Here is a 22,299-nt window from a genome sequence, read left to right as displayed (position 1 = left end):
GAAATGTGTACCCACTCTATCCATCAAAATTCAATTAGATTATCTCTCCTATCAGTCCAATCTGCCCAACTTCATTGGAATGGAAGACATCTTGTGAATGGAATCCAAACTTTGATTCCAATGCTTTTCACATTGCTTATGTTTCACAATGTGTTGTTTATCAAATATGCGACCAGATGCCAGCTAAAAGCTTACTGTACTTACAGTAGATGGTTACTCAATAGAGATGACCTCAACACTTCCTATTATCATTATAGGCACAATAATCCCACCACTTTAACATAAAACCACAGCTACAAAAGCACAAATCTGTCTGTCTCTCAAGAGGGAGGTCATGAATGGATGTTGTCGTTTCTGATTTCACCCCGATGATGAGGCCACTTATGTTACACTCAACAGATATTTTCTCAGCATCTCAATCATCCAGCAACATGCCTGTATGTTCAGGACCAAACAGACAACATTGATGCAGGTTGCTAAAACCATGTTATTTTCACAGAACAGACCTTAGAGACCCCTGCCCCAGACAGGACATGGGGGTTGCGGGGTGGGGAGAAAGTGGATACATGGGACCCGTGGAGGTCTTCTCCCTTCTGCCACTCTCCCCTCTCCCAGGCTTTGATTGGGCTTGTTAGCTTAATCCAATCCAACCCAGGCATGGAAAGAAAGAGTTTTTAAACTCTCCCGAAATGGCCGTCATTAGAGCCCAGCACTCCCCTGGGCACCACAAACTTAAAATAATTTGCGAATCAATTAACTGGATACTCTCAACGCAACGGGCATTTCACACTCCAGGGTCGGAACACATTATCAGCCGGAGACGATTCATGGCGTTTTGGGAGAAAAGTTCATGGTTGAAATCATTAATTCATTTGACCAGACTTTTAGTTATGCATTACTTTCCACAGCTGGGGAAGCGAGAAGATTAATGGCATGTTCTCAGGTCCCGTTTTCTGCAGTATATAGCTAATAGGTGAAACTTCTCTCTGTCCTACAAGGGCTGTAACTTGAGAGGAAGGAAAGCAGCCAAGTCTATACTAGGTTTCATTCTACAGAGAATCAAATAAAGCACATCAAGCCATCAAATCAGGCCTCATATCTAATAAAGCTGATAGGAGGGTATAACCCCGATAACAACAGCATGTTGCTGAGATGGCAGCTCATACAGAGGGGATTGAACAACTAACAGGAACTACCTTACAACTAACAGGATCTATCAGGGTTATATGGCGTTAGTAAATGGAGGACTACTGTATCTACATACCTGTACGGAAACTCCTTCCTGACAGATACAGTTGAAGTCAGAGGTATACATACTGTACACCTTTGCCAAGTACATTTAAACTCAGTTTTTCACAATTCCATTTAATCCAAGTAAAAATGTCATGTCATAGGTCAGATAGGATCACCACTTCATTTTAAGAATGTGAAATGTCAGGATAATAGTGGAGAGAATGATTTATTTCAGGTTTTATTCCCAGTGGGTCAGACGTTTATATTCACTCAATTAGTGTTTGGTAGCACTGCCTTTATATGATTTAACTTGGGTCAAACATTTCGGGTAGCCTTCCACAAGCTTCCCACAATAAGTTGGGTGAATTTTGGCCCAGTCCTCCTGACAGAGCTGGTGTAACTGAGTCAGGTTTGTAAGCCTCCTTTCTTTCACACGCTTTTTCAGTTCTGTCCACAAATGTTCTACAGGATTGAGGTCAGGGCTTTGTGATGGTCGACTCCAATACCTTGACTTTGTTGTCCTTAAGCCATTTAGACACAACTTTGAAAGTATGCTTGGGGTCATTGTCCATTTGGAAGACCCATTTGCGACCAAGCTTTAACTGATGTCTTGAGATGTTGCTTCAATATATCCACATAATTTCCCCTCCTCATCATGCCATCTATTTTGTGAAATGCACCAGTCCCTCCTGCAGCAAAGCACCCCCACAACATGATGCTGCCACCCCTGTGCTTCACTGTTGGGATGGTGTTCTTCGGCTTGCAAGCCTCCCCCTTTTTCCTCCAAACATAATGATGGTCATTATGGCCAAACAGTTCTATTTTTGTTTCATCAGACCAGAAGACATTTCTCCAAAAAGTATGATCTTTGTCCCCATGTGCAGTTGCAAACCGTAGTCTGTCTTTTTTATGGTGGTTTTGGAGCAGTGGCCTTTTTCTTGCTGAGCGGCATTTCAGGTTATGTCGATATAGGACACGTTTTACTGTGGATATAGATACTTTCGTACCTGTTTCCTCCAGCATCTTCACAAGGTCCTTTGCTGTTGTTCTGGGATTGATTTGCACTTTTCTCACCAAAGTACATTCATCTCTAGGAGACAGAACGCATCTCCTTCCTGAGTGGTATGGCGGCTGTGTGGTCCCATGGTGTTTATACTTGCGTACTATTGTTTTTACAGATGAACTTGGTACCTTCAGGCATTTGAAAATTGCACCCAAGGATTAACCAGACTTGTGGAGGTCTACAATTACTTTTCTGAGGTCTTGGCTGATTTCTTTTGATTTTCCCATGATGTCAAGCGACGAGGCACTGAGTTTGAAGGTAGGCCTTGAAATAAATCCACAGGTCCACCTCCAATTGACTCAAATTATGTCTATTAGCCTATCAGAAGCTTCTAGATCCATAACATTATTTTCTGGAATTTTCCAAGCTGTTTAATGGCACAGTCAACTTAGTGTATGTAAACTTCTGACCCACTGGAATTATAAGTGAAATAATCTGTCTGTAAACAATTGTTGGAAAAATGACTTGTGTCATGCACAAAGTAGATGTTCTAACCAACTTGCCAAAACTATAGTTTGTTAACAATAAATTTGTGGAGTGGTTGAAAAACAAGTTTTAATGACTCCAACCTAAGTGTATGTCAACTTCCGACTTCAACTGTAAATAAATCTGCCAACAATCAATTTGAATATTCACAGTGTTCCTCTGGAGCAATTGAAACCAAGGCTGATGAAAATAAAACCACTTTGTCAAACAGTCTCTGTTCATCTACATCACGGGTCATAATCAGCACAGACAGGGTCAGTCGGCTGAACCAACAGGCCCTTTTGATAAATAATAGATGAGAAGATAACCAACCAAAGGTTATTCATTTTCATTTTGTGGTGAAGTGCCGTTTATTTCATTTCTCAGAAAACCTCTCCAGCAGATCTTCCCCATGAGGGGCATCAGTGCTGGACTGAGCATAGCCCAGAGGGACTGCTGTGTGTCCATCACTTATTACATGATGACACACGCTGACAAAGAGCGTATCCGGCCCTCCACGCTTTGGTGTTTCCAAATGAGTTCACACAGGAGTGATGACATACATCGTCCCGCAAAACAAGACACACACCGTCAAAATGACTCACCGCCTCATTTTAGGATGAATTAAACATGTAGATTCAAGTTGCATAGGATTTAGATGAATGAGTGTGTCAGGAATGAGTGTGTCAGATCTGGCTGATAGAAGAGCATAGGGGAGTGGAGCAGGTCTGGCTGATAGAAGAGCACAGGGGAGTGGAGCAGGTCTGGCTGATGGAAGAGCATAGGGGAGTGGAGCAGGTCTGGCTGATAGAAGAGCACAGGGGAGTGTGTCAGGTCTGGCTGATAGAAGAGCACAGGGGAGTGGAGAAGATCTTTGGAACATCACACACAGCCCATCTAAAACCAGTAAGACAGGGAGACACAGTGAGTGTGGTACAATCTATTCTAACGCACACTGATACTTCTTAAATAACAGTGCGAGCAAAGTACTAACTGTCCAATAGATTCTCTGAGCAGTATTAATTGGTGATAAATTAGAACTAAACAAGTGAAATGTTATAATATTTTCTAAAGCGATAGAATCAAAAAAGGACTAGACAGTTCACAGCCAGACTGGATGTTAAACTAAATAAATAGCGAAATTATATCTGGATCTTTTTTGTTGTTACCTGAGCAGCTGACTGATGTGAACCCTATCATTATAGTAACAAAGAGCGACAGGATGTGATAATGGCTTGACTGACAGGCTGGGCAGACAAAGGTAGTAACCACTGCTAAGGCTTTGTTATTCAACCATTCTGTCTGCTCACTGGAGCTAAAGACAAGCCCACACTCCCTTCAAAACAAATCAGAAAACCATAAGCCAATTTGGTTTAGATGGGAGCATTGATCTGCACTGAAGACAACTGTGTTTGAGGAGAAATGGCAGAGATAAACCATCGGTATTAGTAAATGGCCGTGAACTTTGAGATGGGATTGACTCTTATCAGTGCCACAGTTGATTATGCAGGACCAACAAGGACTCCTCAGCCACATTAATATCATTCAGTCCTGCCTCTCCGGAAACCATCTCCAACTGACATTTGAAAAAAGATTAATATCAACTAAACTTTCTCAGCTTTATTTGCTCAAGAAACATTTCCTCAGATACAATTTTATTACAACAGCGGCAGCAGCAGAGAGAGCTCCCATTAAAGGCATATTGTAGCAATATAGTGCAGCCATATACTGGCTGTTTTCGGAGGCGCTGCCTGCGTTTCCTGAAATGGACTCTTTCTTCCCTCTTGTGAATGTTCTTATTGAGACAACACGCAGCCATAAACTACCAATAACAGCAGCCGACATTAGAGTAGAGAATAGAATCAAAAGCGCTATACATTCTACTATGGAGGTAGACATTGAAAGTAAGGAAAAGAACCAAGACACCTGGGTTTAGTTTTCTAAGGGACTCAGAGGTTGAGGTAAACTCACAGAGGGTTCACAAGTCTCACAAGGCCTTGACGTCATTAGCTAGCCTGACTATGCATGTACGTGTCACAGTTCCATCGTCTTCTGTATTCAACCTCTATATACAACTAAAGCTAGAATACAAGAACGCAGGTGTCAGAATGTACTTTAACCTCAGATTATGTGCAGTATTTTTTTTATTACTGGAAATAAAAGCAGAATCTGAAAAAAATACAGATTCAGTACCTGAATAAACAACTCCAAAATACACTATATATACAAAAGTATGTGGACACCTCTTCAAATTAGAGGATTAGGCTATTTCAGCCACACCCGTTGCTGATAGGTGTATAAAATCGAGCACACAGCCATGCAATCTCCATAGACAAACAAAGGCAGTAGAATGGCCTTACTGAATAGCTCAGTGACTTTAAACGTGGCACCGTCATAGGATGCCACCTTTCCAACAAGTCAGTTCGTCAAATTTCTGCCCTGCTAGAGCTGCCCCGGTCAACAGTAAGTGTTGTTATTGTGGAAACTTCTAGGAGCAACAACGTCTCAGCTGCGAAGTGGTAGGCCACAAAAGCTCACAGAACGAGAACGCAGAGTGCTGAAGCACGTAATGCGTAAAAATTGTCTGTCCTCGATTGCAACACTACCGAGTTCCAAACTGCCTGTGGATGCAACATGAAATTACTTATCATGGCCGAGCAGTTGCACACAAGCCTAAGTTCACCATGCACAATGCCAAGCGTCGGCTGGAGTGGTATAAAGCTTGTCGCCATTGGATTCTGGAGCAGTGGATACGCGTTCTCTGGAGTGATGAATCATGCTTCACAATCTGGCAGTCCGACAGACTAATCTGGGTTTGGCGGATGCCAGGAGAATGCTACCTGCCCCAATGCATAGTGCCAACTGTAAAGTTTGGTGGATGAGGGATAATGGTCTGGGACTGTCTTTCATGAGGTTTGCCCCTTAGTTCCAGTGGAGGGAAATCTTAATGCTACACCATACAATAACATTCAGGACTATTCTGTGCTTCCAACTTTGTGGCAACAGTTTGGGGAAGGCCTTTTCCTATCTCAGCATGACAATGCCCCCGTGCACAAAGCGAGGTCCATACAGAAATGCATTGTTGAGATCGGAGTGGAAGAACTTGTCTGGCCTGTACAGAGCCCTGACCTCAACCCCACTGAACACCTTTGGGATGAATTGGAACTCCGACTGTGAGCCAGGTGTAACCGCCCAACATCAGTCCCTGACCTCACGAATGCTCTTGTGGCTGAATGAAAGCAAGTCCCTGCAGCAATGTTCCGACATCTAGTGGAAAGCATTCCCAGAAAAGTGGAGGATGTTATAGCAGTAAAGGGGGGACCAACTCCATATTAATGCCCATGATTTTGGAAGGAGATGTTTGACGAGCAGTTGTCCACATACTTTTGGTCATGTAGTGTAGGTCTAAATTGTAAAAGTGACCATGTGAAGCAACAATATAAACTTATTCTGTAGCGTCCATTATCTTAGAATGTATTTGTGCATTTCATTCAATGCAGGTGTTCAATGTGGATGGAGGCCTCCAGGGGTGAAAGAGAAATCTAACTGATTAGCCTTTAGAAAGAAATCAAAATGGAGGAAAAAGAGTACTTACATGAACAGAAAGATTAAATCCCCAGCACCCAGCAATCACTGGTTAGTTGATTTTGAACTCATGAAAGTGACCTGAAATGATAAAAAAAACAGACAAAATATATAAATGTCTCTTTGTCCATCTTTAAAAGATATGTATATTAATTATTTTATCCAAACAGTTAAACAATCCATCCCAGGACATTAAATTCAAAATAACATATTTTATGGATACGTTATTAAAAGAAAATCGGTACGATCAGTAAAATAACTTTATTTGCAAATATCAAAACAAACTTGGAGATGAAAGGAGAGAGAGGGAGATAGGGGGGGGGGGGGGGGGGGGGGGGGGTAAGGAGGAGAAGGTGATGCTGGCCCATGGTCAGAATGTCTACAGCTGAAAACAGCTTTTGTAATTAAAGAGTTCGGGACCACGTCCTAGACAATGTTTAAAATCCACTTCTCTAATACCTCATTAATCTGTCCTAAAGCCAGTAGATTCCACTAATACATGGCTTTCATATAAAGTGGTTGTTTTATTTAATTTAGACTTTCTTTCCTCGAGCGCGGCAGGCTAATGATTTATTTAGCAGCATGCTCTGCTAGTGACGGCATGTCTCTCTCCGAGCCCAGCCGCCAGAGCTCTGTTCTGTTAGGGAAAACACAAACAAACCAAAGCCTCTGCAATATGGACATACCAGTTTTAGCCATTATCTAACCCGGAATTTAACATTAATATTTCTACGTCCAGGAAGTGGAAAAATAACACACCAAAACAGGAACCACAACAACATCTAAACTGAGAGAGAAGTGGAGTGATCATTGTGCACAGTCACAGCGCGGGCCTGAAACGGCACAAAGCTCATTGATGTTCATTTCCTCACATTATCTTGTTTTTCACAACAAGCTGCGATCTCATTAACAGCTGATTTATACAATTACCCTGCTTCAGCACCGCCAATTAAACCAGGACAGAGGTTTTTAAGGTCACACTTAATTGATCTGCCAGTAATTTGTGCTACTGTACCTTGGTCTCCTGCGGCTAGGCAGGGAATAAAAGACACCAACAGCAGACCAGAGAAATATACCAACACATTTGCAATTGGTGTCAAAGTACAGAAAAGAGATCTCAGTAAGAGAGGATGGAGGGTTAATAGAATAGGCCAGGGAGAAGCAGTAGTCATGAATGGATCTGAATGTGCAGCCTTGAGACTGAAAGTAACAATAGGAGAGAGAAGGCCCACAGACTGGCCCTGACTGAATGGTAATCTGCTGTCATCTTTATAGCACCTATAAGCTGACAGTCAAACCTCTCAAAGGACCCAGCCGTCCTAGCCAGCAGGCTGCCAGTGTCAACACCACACTGTCTCACCTCTCTGCACTGTACTGCACACACACACACACACATACGGACAGACACGCGCACAGGGTCAGAGATGGAAAAACAGACACACACACACACACACGGACAGGCAGATGGACAAAGAGAGAAACAAACAAAGACAGAAAGACAGACAGACATCTACACACACACACAATTTTACTTTCAAAACCCACTAAGGGCGCTCTCCACCCAGACTATCATAGCCCACTGTATTAAATACATAACCAGGGTAGTAATTCAATAAACAAGTGTTTCTTTATGAAACATACACTGAGTTTACAAAACATTAAGAACATCTTCCTAATATTGAATTGCACATATCCATGTCTCAATTGTCTTAAAGCTTAAAATCCTTCTTTAACCAGTCTCCTCCCCTTCATCTACACTAATTGAAGTGGATTTAATAAGTGACATCAATAAGGGATCATAACTTTCACCTGGATTCCACTGGTCAGTCTATGTCATGGAAGAGCAGGTGTTCATAATGTTTTGTACACTCAGTGTATAATATCTGACTCATTCCTGTTAATAAATGAGAGATAATAAATGAGAGCTCTTTTACTTGCAGGGGGTAGAAATGAAAAAGCCTTTGAATTTATAATGTGATGTTAATTGAAAAAAATAGGAAAGTAACAGACAAATAGACAATTTGTAATTAATAAGACAATATGTCATGTCTTATTTAAACTAATAATTTGTCTAGAGAAAAAAACATTATGATTATGATGATAAATAATAAGAAAAAACAGAGTGATATTACAAATAATTAAGCAAATGTTGTAATCCCTCTGCGAGTGTCTCAGACAGAGACTATTGTAGTGGTGTGATGCAGTAGAGCAGCTCTTTTCCTGCTCAGAACACAGCCTACGGGCTGCTAGGGAATTAACACAGAGATGGGAATCCTTCCTTTCACTAATTAAACGATCATGGATTCATTAAAACAGAATCCAATCAACTCCAAATTCAGTTTAATAGTTTCCCCCAACACTTTTATCACCCAATCATTGTGTCCACAATAACCATAGAGCCTTTGAAATGGTTGATTTTTTTACTCAGCTGTTGCAGAGAGGGTGGTGACAACAAACCGCACTGAAACACAACACACATAAACGGAAACTAACACAAAGTTAACACATTCACACACGGAATGAACAGTATATTTTGCCCTAACACACAAACATACAATTTCACACACTTTCACACACTTTCACACACTTTCACACACACACACACACACACACACACACACACACACACACACACACACACACACACACACACACACACACACACACACACACACACAAGGCACACAAGGCACATAGACAACCACCAGCTGTCTGCACTACTGGAGTACCCGAGACATCGGGGGTGGTGAGCTATCAGCCAAATAGATAGTTCTCATTAAACCACAGGTGGACAGTCAGTCAGGGGGTTGCCACACATTACAGACAGCACCGCTTTTAAAGAAAAATCAACATTTATCTATGTCCCACACTAGAGACGCAGAGGGATTGATCTGTCAAACAGAAAGCCCTTTAAACAAGCCCAACAGACAGACTAACAGTTCTCACTTCAAAGTCCCCGGGCCAGAGAGCTCAAGGACACCTGTGGTAATTCTGTCAAAGGGTGGCCTTTCCTTTCCTTTGTCTTTGGCCAAACCCCTGGACTATATTACAGTTTTTTCCAACTGCTTACACACAAAATCTTTTCATGTCACACGATTTTTGAAACCTCTCACTCAAAGTGCAAAACTACACACCAAATATCTAAAACCATAAGCTATTTCTCAGCCTTTGACTCAGTTGTCAATTGCATAAAACACTTTTTTCAAAACAATACACACAATTCTCTACCTAAAACACAAAAATCTAACAGGAAGTGACTTGCTTTCCTTTTCCAAACACAACCAATCAAAATGCTACACTTATTCACCAGGTCACACACACACACTCCTCACATGTGCAAACACTAATAGAGAGGAAGTGGAAGAAGAGGACGAGGGCAAAGAAGAGAAGGAAGGAGAGCCATCTCTGATGAGATTAGGGCAACACTTGTTGATCATATGATCAACCACGGTTTGACCATAAGAGAGGTTGGACTGAGAGTCCAGCCCAACTTGAGTCGATTTACAGTGGCGTCCATAATTCGGACCTTCAGAAATGAGAACAGGTATGCAACTATCTAATGACTATTTTAGCATTACAGTAATGTACTGTAAAATACTTATGACTGCATAGTATTGCATAAACATTTGTAACTCTAAGCCATCCATTTACTGCACTGCATTGAATGAATGAGGTTGGTTCTCATGCTGTACTACATTTTTTTGTACATTGCTGAACACATACTGTGTTTGAATTCTGTACAGAGTGGAAAGGCAAAGACATCATGGAGGACGAGGACACTTGTTTACAGATGTACAAGAGACTGCAATTATAAATATTGTTTTGGCCAACAATGCAATTAGGATTCGAGAGATAAGAGCGCATATCTTGAATAATGACACCATATTTAACAACATCAAGCCTGTCGACCATACAACGCATCCTCCAACGGCACCGAGTGACGATGAAACAATTTTACAAGGTGCCATTTGAGAGATACTCTGACAGAGTCAAGAATATGCGACATGACTTTGTAGAGGTATGTATGCAACACTACTTCCAGTACTTCAGACATACCATATTTACTCATCTGTATATCCTTTTGTCTGTTACAGAGAGTATTGGAGCTGGATGCGCATGTAATTCGCCATGAATTTATTTATGTGGATGAGGTTGGCTTCAACCTCACCAAAACCAGGCGCCGCGGAAGAAATGTAATAGGACAGAGGGCAATTACCAATGTCCCTGGACAGCGTGGGGGTAATATAACTATGTGTGCTGCCATCACTCAAAACGGGGTCCTCCATCACAATGCCACACTGGGTCCGTACAACACCGGTCATATGCTCACTTTTCTGGATGCAATTTACACAATGCTTGTCCCTGATCCAGATCAGGAGCCTGATAGATTGATAGACCACAGCCCTGTGTCAGGACCCTCCTCCAACACCAGACCACAGCCCTGTCTGTGTCAGGACCCTCCTCCAACACCAGACCACAGACCTGTCTGTGTCAGGACCCTCCTCCAACACCAGACCACAGCCCTGTGTCAGGACCCTCCTCCAACACCAGACCACAGCCCTGTGTCAGGACCCTCCTCCAACACCAGACCACAGCCCTGTGTCAGGACCCTCCAACACCACAGCCCTGTGTCAGGACCCTCTTCCAACACCAGACCACAGCCCTGTGTCAGGACCGTCCTCCAACACCAGGCCACAGCCCTGTCTGTGTCAGGACCCTCCTCCAACACCAGACCACAGACCTGTCTGTGTCAGGACCCTCCTCCAACACCACAGCCCTGTGTCAGGACCCTCCTCCAACACCAGACCACAGCCCTGTCTGTGTCAGGACCCTCCTCCTACACCAGACCACAGCCCTGTGTCAGGACCCTCCTCCAACACCAGACCACAGCCCTGTCTGTGTCAGGACCCTCCTCCAACACCATAGCCCTGTGTCAGGACCCTCCTCCAACACCAGACCACAGACCTGTCTGTGTCAGGACCCTCCTCCAACACCAGACCACAGCCCTGTGTCAGGACCCTCCTCCAACACCAGACCACAGCCCTGTGTCAGGACCCTCCTCCAACACCAGACCACAGCCCTGTGTCAGGACCCTCCAACACCACAGCCCTGTGTCAGGACCCTCTTCCAACACCAGACCACAGCCCTGTGTCAGGACCGTCCTCCAACACCAGGCCACAGCCCTGTCTGTGTCAGGACCCTCCTCCAACACCAGACCACAGACCTGTCTGTGTCAGGACCCTCCTCCAACACCACAGCCCTGTGTCAGGACCCTCCTCCAACACCAGACCACAGCCCTGTCTGTGTCAGGACCCTCCTCCTACACCAGACCACAGCCCTGTGTCAGGACCCTCCTCCAACACCAGACCACAGCCCTGTCTGTGTCAGGACCCTCCTCCAACACCATAGCCCTGTGTCAGGACCCTCCTCTAACACCAGACCACAGCCCTGTCTGTGTCAGGGCTAATGAGTGAAAGCAGGCCTCTAGGGCCATAATCCAAAACGCACATGTCTGTCATGTTAAAGAAGGATTTATAGTAAATCTACACACTAATACAAAAACCTCTCTCTCTCTTGGTTACTTTTCATTTATCCGTATGTTACAGATTGAGCGTATGCCCTCTGGAGCTACCATTTGGCCTGAAATCCTTCCTTTCATATGTAAGTGAAAGCTGTTCCACAGACATCACCGAAGAGAGGGGATCCAATCAAATGAATCTTCAGATTCCAGACATGTGTTCATCTACAGGGGGCTCGGCTTGATTACCCCAGCACATAACGGAGCGTTGTCTCTCTCGCTGACCATCATATGCACGTGGCTGAGAATCAATGGTCAACCTTCAGAACAACTATACAGTTGCCATGAGCGTTCAGGTCAGGGTTGGTAGAACATTATTACACAAGTGTCTTTTTTCTCTGTCAATGTCCAGACAGGACAAACAAAGCAAAGACACACATGAATACACATATGAGACTGCCATTGACATTGTTCAGCTGCGTGCATGCGTGCGTGCGTGCGTGCGTGTGTGTGTGTGTGTGTGTGTGTGTGTGTATATGCAAACATGTACAGGACAAACCAATCCCCTGCACAACACAGATGTATCCAGATCTGCAACATGTTCTAAATATCCCCAGTGCACTATTCCAGCCCTCACTCCTTCTAGTCCAAACATGCTAAAGTAGGGATTTTGCAGAGGTAGTTATTTTGACAATGGAGGCAATCTTTTTGCCATCAGCATGTTGGTCCCCACCTGGCTGAGACCTGGTTATCTCTACAGACAGCAGTGGCCCATCCAGGGCTGGGGACTATGGGAGGGCTGGGTGGGTGGGTGTGGGGGGGGGTAAGGCAATGAGGTGGGCCCATAACAGCAGTACAGGCTAAACAGCAGGGAGCCTTGGGGAAATGGGGGGTGGAGGGAAGAGAAGGGAGGTGAGAATTCTGCTGCAGAAATGTCTATTAGTGCACTCGGCTCAAGCCATTGTCAGATTCAATATCCAAGTCCACAAAATCAACCCACTTTCCCCACATCGCCCACCGCGAATGAGAAAAAGCATAGCTGTAGAATGCAGTGAATGAAAGGCCGTCATTACAAAAAGGGGAGGTCAAAGTCTGGGCTAATACAATCTGATGCCCAGGTCAGCAGGGAGGTTAGCAAGGCTGCAGTTACCTGGGGGTTGGCAGGCTACAACAGGGGGAGGATAGAGAGAAGAGCAGTTGAGGAGACAGAGCGCTGATGTCCCTATGATAACTTGGTTAACAGAAAGCTCTACATTCCCTGTGGCACAGTGCACACTGCACAGGCATGCCAAAGAATATGAGCTCACAAAGACAAGCCTTATTTCCACGCAAAAAAAATCCACCATATCATTGAGTTATTTGGTGCTGGAAACGGTCCAATCACAGCCAGACACAGCTGCTTCAGCACACTATTACCTGTCACAGCCTCCCCGCTCTCCCCTTCTTTCTCTTCCTGCCTTGCTCTCTCCTTTCTTTCTCTCTTTCTCCCTCACTCCCTCTTTATTTCGGTCTGTCTCTCTCCATCTCTGTGTATCTCTCTCTTTTGCTCTTTGTCTCTGTCTTTGTCCCCCATCTCTCTCTTTCTCTCTCCTCTCTGCCTCTCTCTCATGTGAACACGACAGGCACAGATTAAAGATGGAGCTGCACCAGGCCTCCTGTCACAACGATCAAAGTAGACCTGCCTGAAACACTCACCGTTGTCAATCACACTCAGGTCAGGAGAGGCTGAGAAAGTGACACCACACAATAATGTCTTTATTGTGCAGGTCTGAAACAGTGACAGGGCTTTTGACTCTGTCTTATTGAGTGTTTCACTATTCCTCTGTGAATAACTGTGGTGCTGTAAAGGGAGAATCAAACCTTCCCTGTGTTTGTGAAGAGAGGCAGACAGCTCTGTGATCAAACCGTTATTTCATATGCCTGCCGCACCGCAAATACATTACACGTGATTTATTCTGCCTCAAATAACAAGAATAAAAGTACATTTATAGAGGTGGTTGGATAGAGAAAAGACCAGCCACTGGAAGGCTTCAATCCAAGGCTTCAATTGTATGCTCTCGTTGGCTGGCCCTCACTTCATATTCGTCGCCAAACCCACTGGCTCCAGGTCATCTATAAGTCTTTGCTAGGTAAAGCCCAGCCTTATCTCAGCTCACTGGTCACCATAGCAGCACCGACCCGTAGCACGCACTCCAGCAGGTATATTTCACTGGTCACCCCCAAAGCCAATTCCTCCTTTGGCCACCTTTCCTTCCAGTTCTCTGCTGCCAATAACTGGAACGAACTACAAAAATCACTGAAGCTGGAGACTCATATCTCCCTCACTAGCTTTAAGCGCCAGCTGTCAGAGCAGCTCACAGATCACTGCACATGTACATAACTCATCTGTAAATAGCCCATCCAACTACTTCATCCCCATACTGTTATTTATTTTGCTCCTTTGCTCCCCAGTATCTCTACTTGCACACTCATCTTCTGCACATCTATCACTCCAGTGTTTAACTGCTATATTGTAATTATTTGGCCAGGTCGCAGTTGTAAATGACAACTTGTTCTCAACTAGCCTACCTGGTTAAATAAAGGTGAAATAAAAATATCCACTGCAGGAGGTATTCATATCCCCTGTGTTAGTAACAGCCGGGTGTGCAGCCTGTCAATTCTCTTTGATTCACACTCACATATTCTCCACTCAAAGACAAGAATAGTATGATCTGAGAGGATAGCTGTGTCTTTTGGTTGTTGATTTGTCTACTATTCTCAGCTTCTGGGATGGATTCCTCCACAGTTTCTAAGAGAGGATATCTCTCTCTCTCTCTCTCTCTCTCTCTCTCTCTCTCTCTCTCTCTCTCTCTCTCTCTCTCTCTCTCTCTCTCTCTCTCTCTCTCTCTCTCTCTCTCTCTCTCTCTCTCTCTCTCTCTCTCTCTCTCTCTCTCTCTCTCTCTCTCTCTCTCTCTCTCTCTCTCTCTCTCTCTCTCATTGAGTGGGGGGTTATGAAAACAAGCCTAGTTCTCTCTCAGGTAATGTACTTATTTTCCACAGCCCCATCTTTTAGTTTACTGAGTGGTGGTGTTTCTCCCTCTTATCGCCTGGCCCTCGTGGGGCACTTTAGCCCCTCAAATCCTGTTCACCACATACTGGTTTCAGAATCTGTGAAATGAGTGCTGGGGAAGCGTGTCCACAATGTCTGCCTGTGTCGCCACCGGACTCAAATGGGCTTGGTGCTTTTTGTCCAGGGAGATGCATAAATGGAAGTTTTTAACACCTCAAAGAAGGCTGGTCCTTTGTGTGGTCACACTGGAGAGGCCTGTCAGTCTCCTGAGGAAGCAGACACGCTGAGTGCTGCAGGACAAAGGGCCAGAGGCACAGAATCAGCAGGGGCATCACTCGGCTATGGGCACCCGGCAGACACACACACATACATACATACATACATACATACATACACACTCTGTCATCATATCAGAGCCTGTCAAACACATATACACACGGATACCATAGAAAGAGTCACTCACACAAACATACAGCTTTTGTGAAAGCTAATAAAAACACACATTCAACATACACACAGACAGCTCTCAAAACCATAAAAATGGTACCAAACACATTCACACACAATCACATGGACAGATGACTGACACAGTGTGGTATACGCAGAGATTGTCACACACAAACATGCAGTTTGAAGCAAACGCAGGGAAAAATACATTGACAAAATGTTGTGGTATATACAAAGATATCCAAGAAAACACCTCAATCAGAAAGAATCATTCTACTGTGTATTAGATACAAACAATTTGAAACGCAGTCTTACTACAAACATGCAATCTGACAACGGACCCACTCAATACAAATCAAGAATGAAAACCAGCACCACAAAACAACAACACAGACCTACTTATTTATTTCAACCTTCGGTTTGAAAATAATTTCCTAATTTCCATGTCAATCTCCCTTATTGCAATTCTTTCTTTTTTTGCTAGTACCCAGCAGCCAAAGCTTACAATCAGTCTTTATGCTTTTTAGATGCCTACAATAAGCATTTAAATGCAAATATCTCAGCCGCACAAAGGAGTTGCAACTTCTGTCAGTAGCAACATAATCAACCTGCAATTGTCTCCTGACTGGGAGCGGCATCCTGTGACCAGGGCTGAGCTGTGAGCATCTGTATTCAAATGACTTCCCTATTTCAGGCAGCATGGCTCAATGTGGATATTTTCCAACAGTAAAGCACTGAAAGTCAATCACATGGTGAATTAAACCAGAAAGGAAACAATTGATCCAGAAAAGATCAGGTTAGAACAAGGCACATCGGTGGCCACAAATGATTCTTGTTGTTTTGTCCCTCTTCAAACAGAAGCACACAGGCACAGTCTGTGTTGCCATTTCAGTCATGCATTTGCAATGTAGTCGTAAATGTTTAGATCTACAATTCAAGTCCATGCATCCTGATAAATATGTCTAGTGGTGAACTTCTTGACCAAGACAGATACAGAAAATCAGGTCACAAAGCTAGTGTAACCTATGTGAAATGGCTAGCCAGTTAGCGGTGGAGCGCGCTACTAGTGTTTTAATCAGTGACGTCACTCGCTCTGTGGCCTTGAAGTAGTTGTTCCCCTTGCTCTGCAAGGGCCGCAGCTTTTGTGGCGCGATGGGTAACGATGCTTCGTGGGTGTCAGTTGTCTGTGTGTGCAGAGGGTCCCTGGTTCGAGCCTGAGTCGGGGAGAGGGGACGGATGAAAGCTATACTGTTACACAAGGCTCTGTTGAACAACAGTATTCTCTGAAATGAAAAGGTTGGAAGGGAAATAAGCAGGATTCCCACGGTGTGTCCATAGAGTACATTGGGGATGGTACATTGTGTTCTAAGATACCAGAACAATTTCTAGATGAAGAATAAACAACGGTACAACAATGAACATGTAAGACTGATATTGCCTTCCAAGTAGGTTAGTCTGTAAATCTGATGGTGATTGGTGCATATGCTCTGTGGTGGGTCCACTGGGCCCTGTACAGCCATTTGAACAATTAACATTATAACCTCTGATTTTTGTTTTTATTTACGGTTGCAGGGATCATTTGTCTTCTTTGAAACCCGCAATTAATAGTGGCGTTTTCAAATGCACTAGTCCACTTGGGAGTAGGGAAAATGATCGGTTTGAGAATATTTCTGCATTCTTAATCTTCTAAAGAGGGAAATGATTTAAAAGGAGGACACAAATCTCGTGTGACATGGCAGGGACTGCATGGGCTCTCTCTCCCCTCTCCCCTCACCCCTCACCCTGTAGCTTTACGTGGCAGCGGTGGGGTGGGGGGGTGGGGGGGGGTACAGTAGCTAAGAGATCAGGACTCTAGTTGCTCTCCTCCACTCCCCAGCTCTGCTTCCCCCTCACAGGAAAACAAATGTAGTGTTTCAGTCACTGATCACTAGCCTAATTGAGTTTTACACTCTTTTTCTGGACCAAAAAGATCCTTTGAAATGAGGAGGTCGAATTACCTCTGCAGTCAGGCAATAAATAAGTCAAACAAGGTAAGGGGCTCTTGCCAGCATATTTTAGTGCCAAATTCAATTAGTGGGAAAACAGAAGATGCATGGTTGTTCACTTAACTACTGGATGCATTTCCATTCCCATGATGCTGCCATTGTACACAGCCAATCAGATGGTCCCTGTCAGACAGATACAGCCCTCAGACAGAGGATGGCTGGAAACATATTGGCCCTCCTGGTCATACTGTAATTGAAGTCATTGAGCGATAACACAAGATCACTTGGTTCAGCCAAAGACCATGAGTGTGTGTGTTCACATTATACTCTACTATACACAAATACTTGGATATTGTAATAAACTCTGTAATCAAATATGTTGACATTGTTATTATAACATGAATAACCATGTTGTAATACAATCACTATTCCCATAACAGGGTGAAAATAATCATTCATAATAATGTCCATGTAATTGAAGCTTACTAAACCTTTCAAACTGTACTTTGTCTGTGCAAAGATATACTTTTCCCATTATGTAAGTGGTCCTATAGGGTCATTGTGCATTGATTCACAGCACAAGAAAAGGAAACGGGCATGAAGTAAGCCTGTAGCCTGGTCAGGGAGCAGAGAAGGTGGCCGGACAATGTACAGAACAAGAGAGAAAGAGAGGGAAACACAGCTCTGTACACCCAAACTGGCTACAATGTGGCCTTTGTGACATCATAATGCTTTCTGCGCGGCAGATTTTGGAAAATAATCCACATTTTCCTAGTCTGCATATCCAGCAATAACATCTTACATCACAGCTCCTACTATATATCCCATGTAGCCGGGGACATTTTACATTTGTGGAGAGTGAAGGGGGGTAAGAAAAACATAGTGAAACAGTTATTATATTCCAATCATGCCCTGGGAGCCCATTACAACATGGCACAGACCATGTTAAAGCTGAGGAGCTGGGCAGCCCAGCTCACTGCAGAGGGAGGGAGGGCTCCAGACTCAGGGCTAGGAACCTGCACTATACTGCCAGACTCCCTGTGCTGCCTGCCTGCCAGCCTGTAGAAAACAACTACAGCACACTGGGAGGGAGGGAGGGCTCCAGGCTCAGGGCTAGGAACCTGCACTATACTGCCAGACTCCCTGTGCTGCCCGCCTGCCAGCCTGTAGAAAACAACTACAGCACACTGGGAGGGAGGGAGGGCTCCAGGCTCAGGGCTAGGAACCTGCACTATACTGCCAGACTCCCTGTGCTGCCCGCCTGCCAGCCTGTAGAAAACAACTACAGCACACTGGGAGGGAGGGAGGGCTCCAGGCTCAGGGCTAGGAACCTGCACTATACTGCCAGACTCCCTGTGCTGCCTGCCTGCCAGCCTGTAGAAAACAACTACAGCACACTGGGAGGGAGGGAGGGCTCCAGGCTCAGGGCTAGGAACCTGCACTATACTGCCAGACTCCCTGTGCTGCCTGCCTGCCAGCCTGTAGAAAACAACTACAGCACACTGGGAGGGAGGGAGGGCTCCAGGCTCAGGGCTAGGAACCTGCACTATACTGCCAGACTCTCTGTGCTGCCTGCCTGCCAGCCTGTAGAAAACAACTACAGCACACTGGGAGGGAGGGAGGGCTCCAGGCTCAGGGCTAGGAACCTGCACTATACTGCCAGACTCTCTGTGCTGCCTGCCTGCCAGCCTGTAGAAAACAACTACAGCACACTGGGAGGGAGGGAGGGCTCCAGACTCAGGGCTAGGAACCTGCACTATACTGCCAGACTCTCTGTGCTGCCTGCCTGCCAGCCTGTAGAAAACAACTACAGCACACTGACAAATGCTGAGATTGATGCTGGTGGGAACCAAGTCTAAGATAGAGGCTCTCCACCAGCACATTTCTGCCCTCGGATTATTGTGGAGATTTTCGTATTTGTTTGGTGATTGTTTTTGTTTCTTTGTTTGTTAGTTAGCAGCTCTGATCGTGTCTAGACTTGACACTTCATGCAGCTTTTGTATTCTGATCATGGAGTTGTGATGATGGAATTCTGAACGTGTCATGCCTCTACACCTACATTTAAATGTGTCCGGATGACCTTTTCCCACGGTATGTTCAAATGCCAGTATGCATTCTGCAAACAGTGGAACAGGCTAAATCTGATAATAACACAACAACAACTTGATGGCAGTAGCCAACTACTGTAGATAACTAGCCAGCTAACCTCTGTAACTAGCCAGAAAGCTAGCTAGCAAAGCTAAAGGGATTGCACATATGTTAGCATAACTCTCCCACACACAAAAAAAGGGTTTTCTAAATAAGACAGCCAGAAAACACATTCCGCACAGGCTAGGAAAGTGTTTCCTCCAACATTTAATGAAAAAAGGTGCCTCTCGATCCCAAAACAAGTTTTCTGGAGACTTGTTGACAGAGTGCTGATGACTTTGCCCACTGCATGCGCTTTCGGTAGCCTGATTGCATCCAGATTGAGGAGAAATCTGCACAAAATGTGTCCCTGACCACTTCCTGAAATGGTTAGCCAGATCTGAACACAATCCGACCACAATATGACCTGTCTTTTCATTGCGACCTTTGCATTCTGATAGCAGAAGTCACATATACAGTTTAAGTCAGAAGTTTACATACACCTTAGCCAAGTACATTTAAACTCCCTTTTTCACAATTCTTGACATTTAATCCATGTAAAAATCCCCTGTCTTAGGTCAGTTAGGACCAACACTTTATTTTAAGAATGTGAAATGTCAGAATAATAGTAGAGAGAATGATTTATTTCAGGTTTTATTTCTTTCATCACATTCCCAGTGGGTCAGAGGTTTACATACACTCAATTAGTATTTGGTAACATTGCCTTTAAATTGTTTAACTTGGGTCTAATGTTTTGGGTAGCCTTCACAAGCTTCCCACAATAAGTTGGGTGAATTTTGGCCCATTCCTCCTGACAGAGCTGGTGTAACTGAGTCAGGTTTGTAGGCCTCCTTGCTCGCACACGCTTTTACAGTTCTGCCCACAAATGTTCAATAGGATTGAGGTCAGGGCTTTGTGATGGCCGCTCCAATACCTTGACTTTGTTGTCCTTAAGCCATTTTGACACATCTTTGGAAGTATGCTTGGGGTCATTGTCCATTTGAAAGACTCATTTGTGACCAAGCTTTAACTCCCTGACTGATGTCTTGAGATGTTGCTTCAATATATCCACATACTTTTCCTTCCTCATGAAGCCATCTATTTTGTGAAGGGCACCAGTCCCTCCTGCAGCAAAGCACCACCACAACATGATGCTGCCACACCCTTGCTTCACGGTTGGGGTGGTGTTCTTCGGCTTGCAAGCCTTCCCCTTTTTCCTCCAACCATAACGAAGGTCATTATGGCCAATCAGTTCTATTTTTGTTTCATCAGACTAGAGGACATTTGTCCAAAAAGTACAATCTTTGTCCCCATGTGCAGTTGCAAACCGTAGTGTGGCTTTTTTATGGCGGTTTTGGAGCAGTGGCTTCTTCCTTGCTGAGCGGCATTTCAGGTTATGTCGATATAGGCCTTGTTTTACTGTGCATATAGACACATCTATACCTGTTTCCTCCAGTATCTGGGATTGATTTGCACTTTTCGCGTCAAAGTATGTTCATCTCTAGGAGACAGAGCGCTTCTCCTTCCTGAGCAGTATGACAGCTGCGTGGTCCTGTGGTGTTTATACTTGCGTACTATTGTTTGTACAGATGAACGTGGTACCTTCAGGCGTTTGGAAATTGCTCCCAAGGATGAACCTAACCTGTGGAGGTCTACAATTTATGTTTTGAGGTCTTGGCTGATTTATTTAGATTTTCCCATGATGTCAAGCAAAGAGGCACTGAGTTTGAAGGTAGGCCTTGAAATATATCCACAGGTACATCTCCAATTGACTCAAATGATGTCAATTAGCCTATCAGAAACTTCTAAAGCCATGACATCATTTTCTGGAATTTTCCAATCTGTTAAAAGGCAGTCAACTTAGTGTATGTAAACGTCTGACCCACTGGAATTGTGATAAAGTGAAATAATCTGTCTGTAAACAATTGTTGGAAAAATTACTTGTGTCATGCACAAAGTAGATGTCCTAACTGACTTGCCAAAACTATGGCTTGTTAACAAGACATTTGTGGAGTGGTTGAAAAACAAATTTTAATGACTCCAACCTAAGTGTATGTAAACTTCTGCCTTCAACTGTAAGTTTCAAGTGTAGACACAGTCTCTGTGCTAGGTTAGGCAGCAGGCCTGCCGTGCTGGTGGGTTAGTAGAGTGTATCAGGAGCTGCTACCAGGGGCCCTGTGTGAGGAGGCTCTCCTCATGTCCCCAGTGCCTGACACAGACTGGCTCTCCTGATGATAGTAACATGAGGTTAGCATTAACGGTGCTGAAAGCACGACAGGTGGGTCACATGAAAGGTCGCTAATTTTCTTTAGCCGGCCAAACACATGGTTCCCATTACTTTCATCCTAGAAAAACTGACAATGCTCCAAACTAAATATAAGAGGCCTCTGTGACCACTACTGTTCGCCACACACTATTTGTAAAAAAAAAAAAACATCTTACATTATATATGAATAGACTTTCCAAGCGGAGCGTGCTTTGAGGAGGAAACAGAGATGTAAATAAATTTAAGTGAACGCCTGGACATGCAAAATTATGCTTTTCAGTGTGGGGAACATGATTGATGTGATGCAAGAAAAACACTTTTGGGGATATATTTTCTGTGGATGTAAAGTAAACACTGATCCACTGTTGATTCCATCTCATCATACTGTTGATTCCATCTCATCATACTGTTGATTCTATCTCATCATACTGTTGATTCCATCTCATCATACTGTTGATTCCATCTCATCATACTGTTGATTCTATCTCATCATACTGTTGATTCCATCTCATCATACTGTTGATTCTATCTCATCATACTGTTGATTCCATCTCATCATAC

The 22,299-nt window shown here is 44.1% G+C and overlaps 1 protein-coding gene across 1 annotated transcript in view; it reads right to left on the bottom strand.

Moving 5' to 3' along the window:
- The window catches only part of LOC116374881 (transcription factor SOX-6), a 201,694-nt gene that overhangs the window by 161,185 nt on the left and 18,210 nt on the right, over positions 1-22,299 (bottom strand). The window contains exon 3 of the mRNA XM_031831135.1: positions 6,357-6,427. The gene's annotated coding sequence lies outside the window, so the exon portion shown is untranslated. The remainder of the gene's footprint in view (positions 1-6,356; positions 6,428-22,299) is intronic.

This window comes from Oncorhynchus kisutch, linkage group LG8, assembly GCF_002021735.2.
Source record: "Oncorhynchus kisutch isolate 150728-3 linkage group LG8, Okis_V2, whole genome shotgun sequence".
In the NCBI taxonomy this organism is placed as follows: domain Eukaryota; kingdom Metazoa; phylum Chordata; class Actinopteri; order Salmoniformes; family Salmonidae; genus Oncorhynchus; species Oncorhynchus kisutch.
The sequence above is the reverse complement of the archived record's forward strand: the minus strand, read 5'-3'. Positions and strand labels throughout refer to the sequence as shown.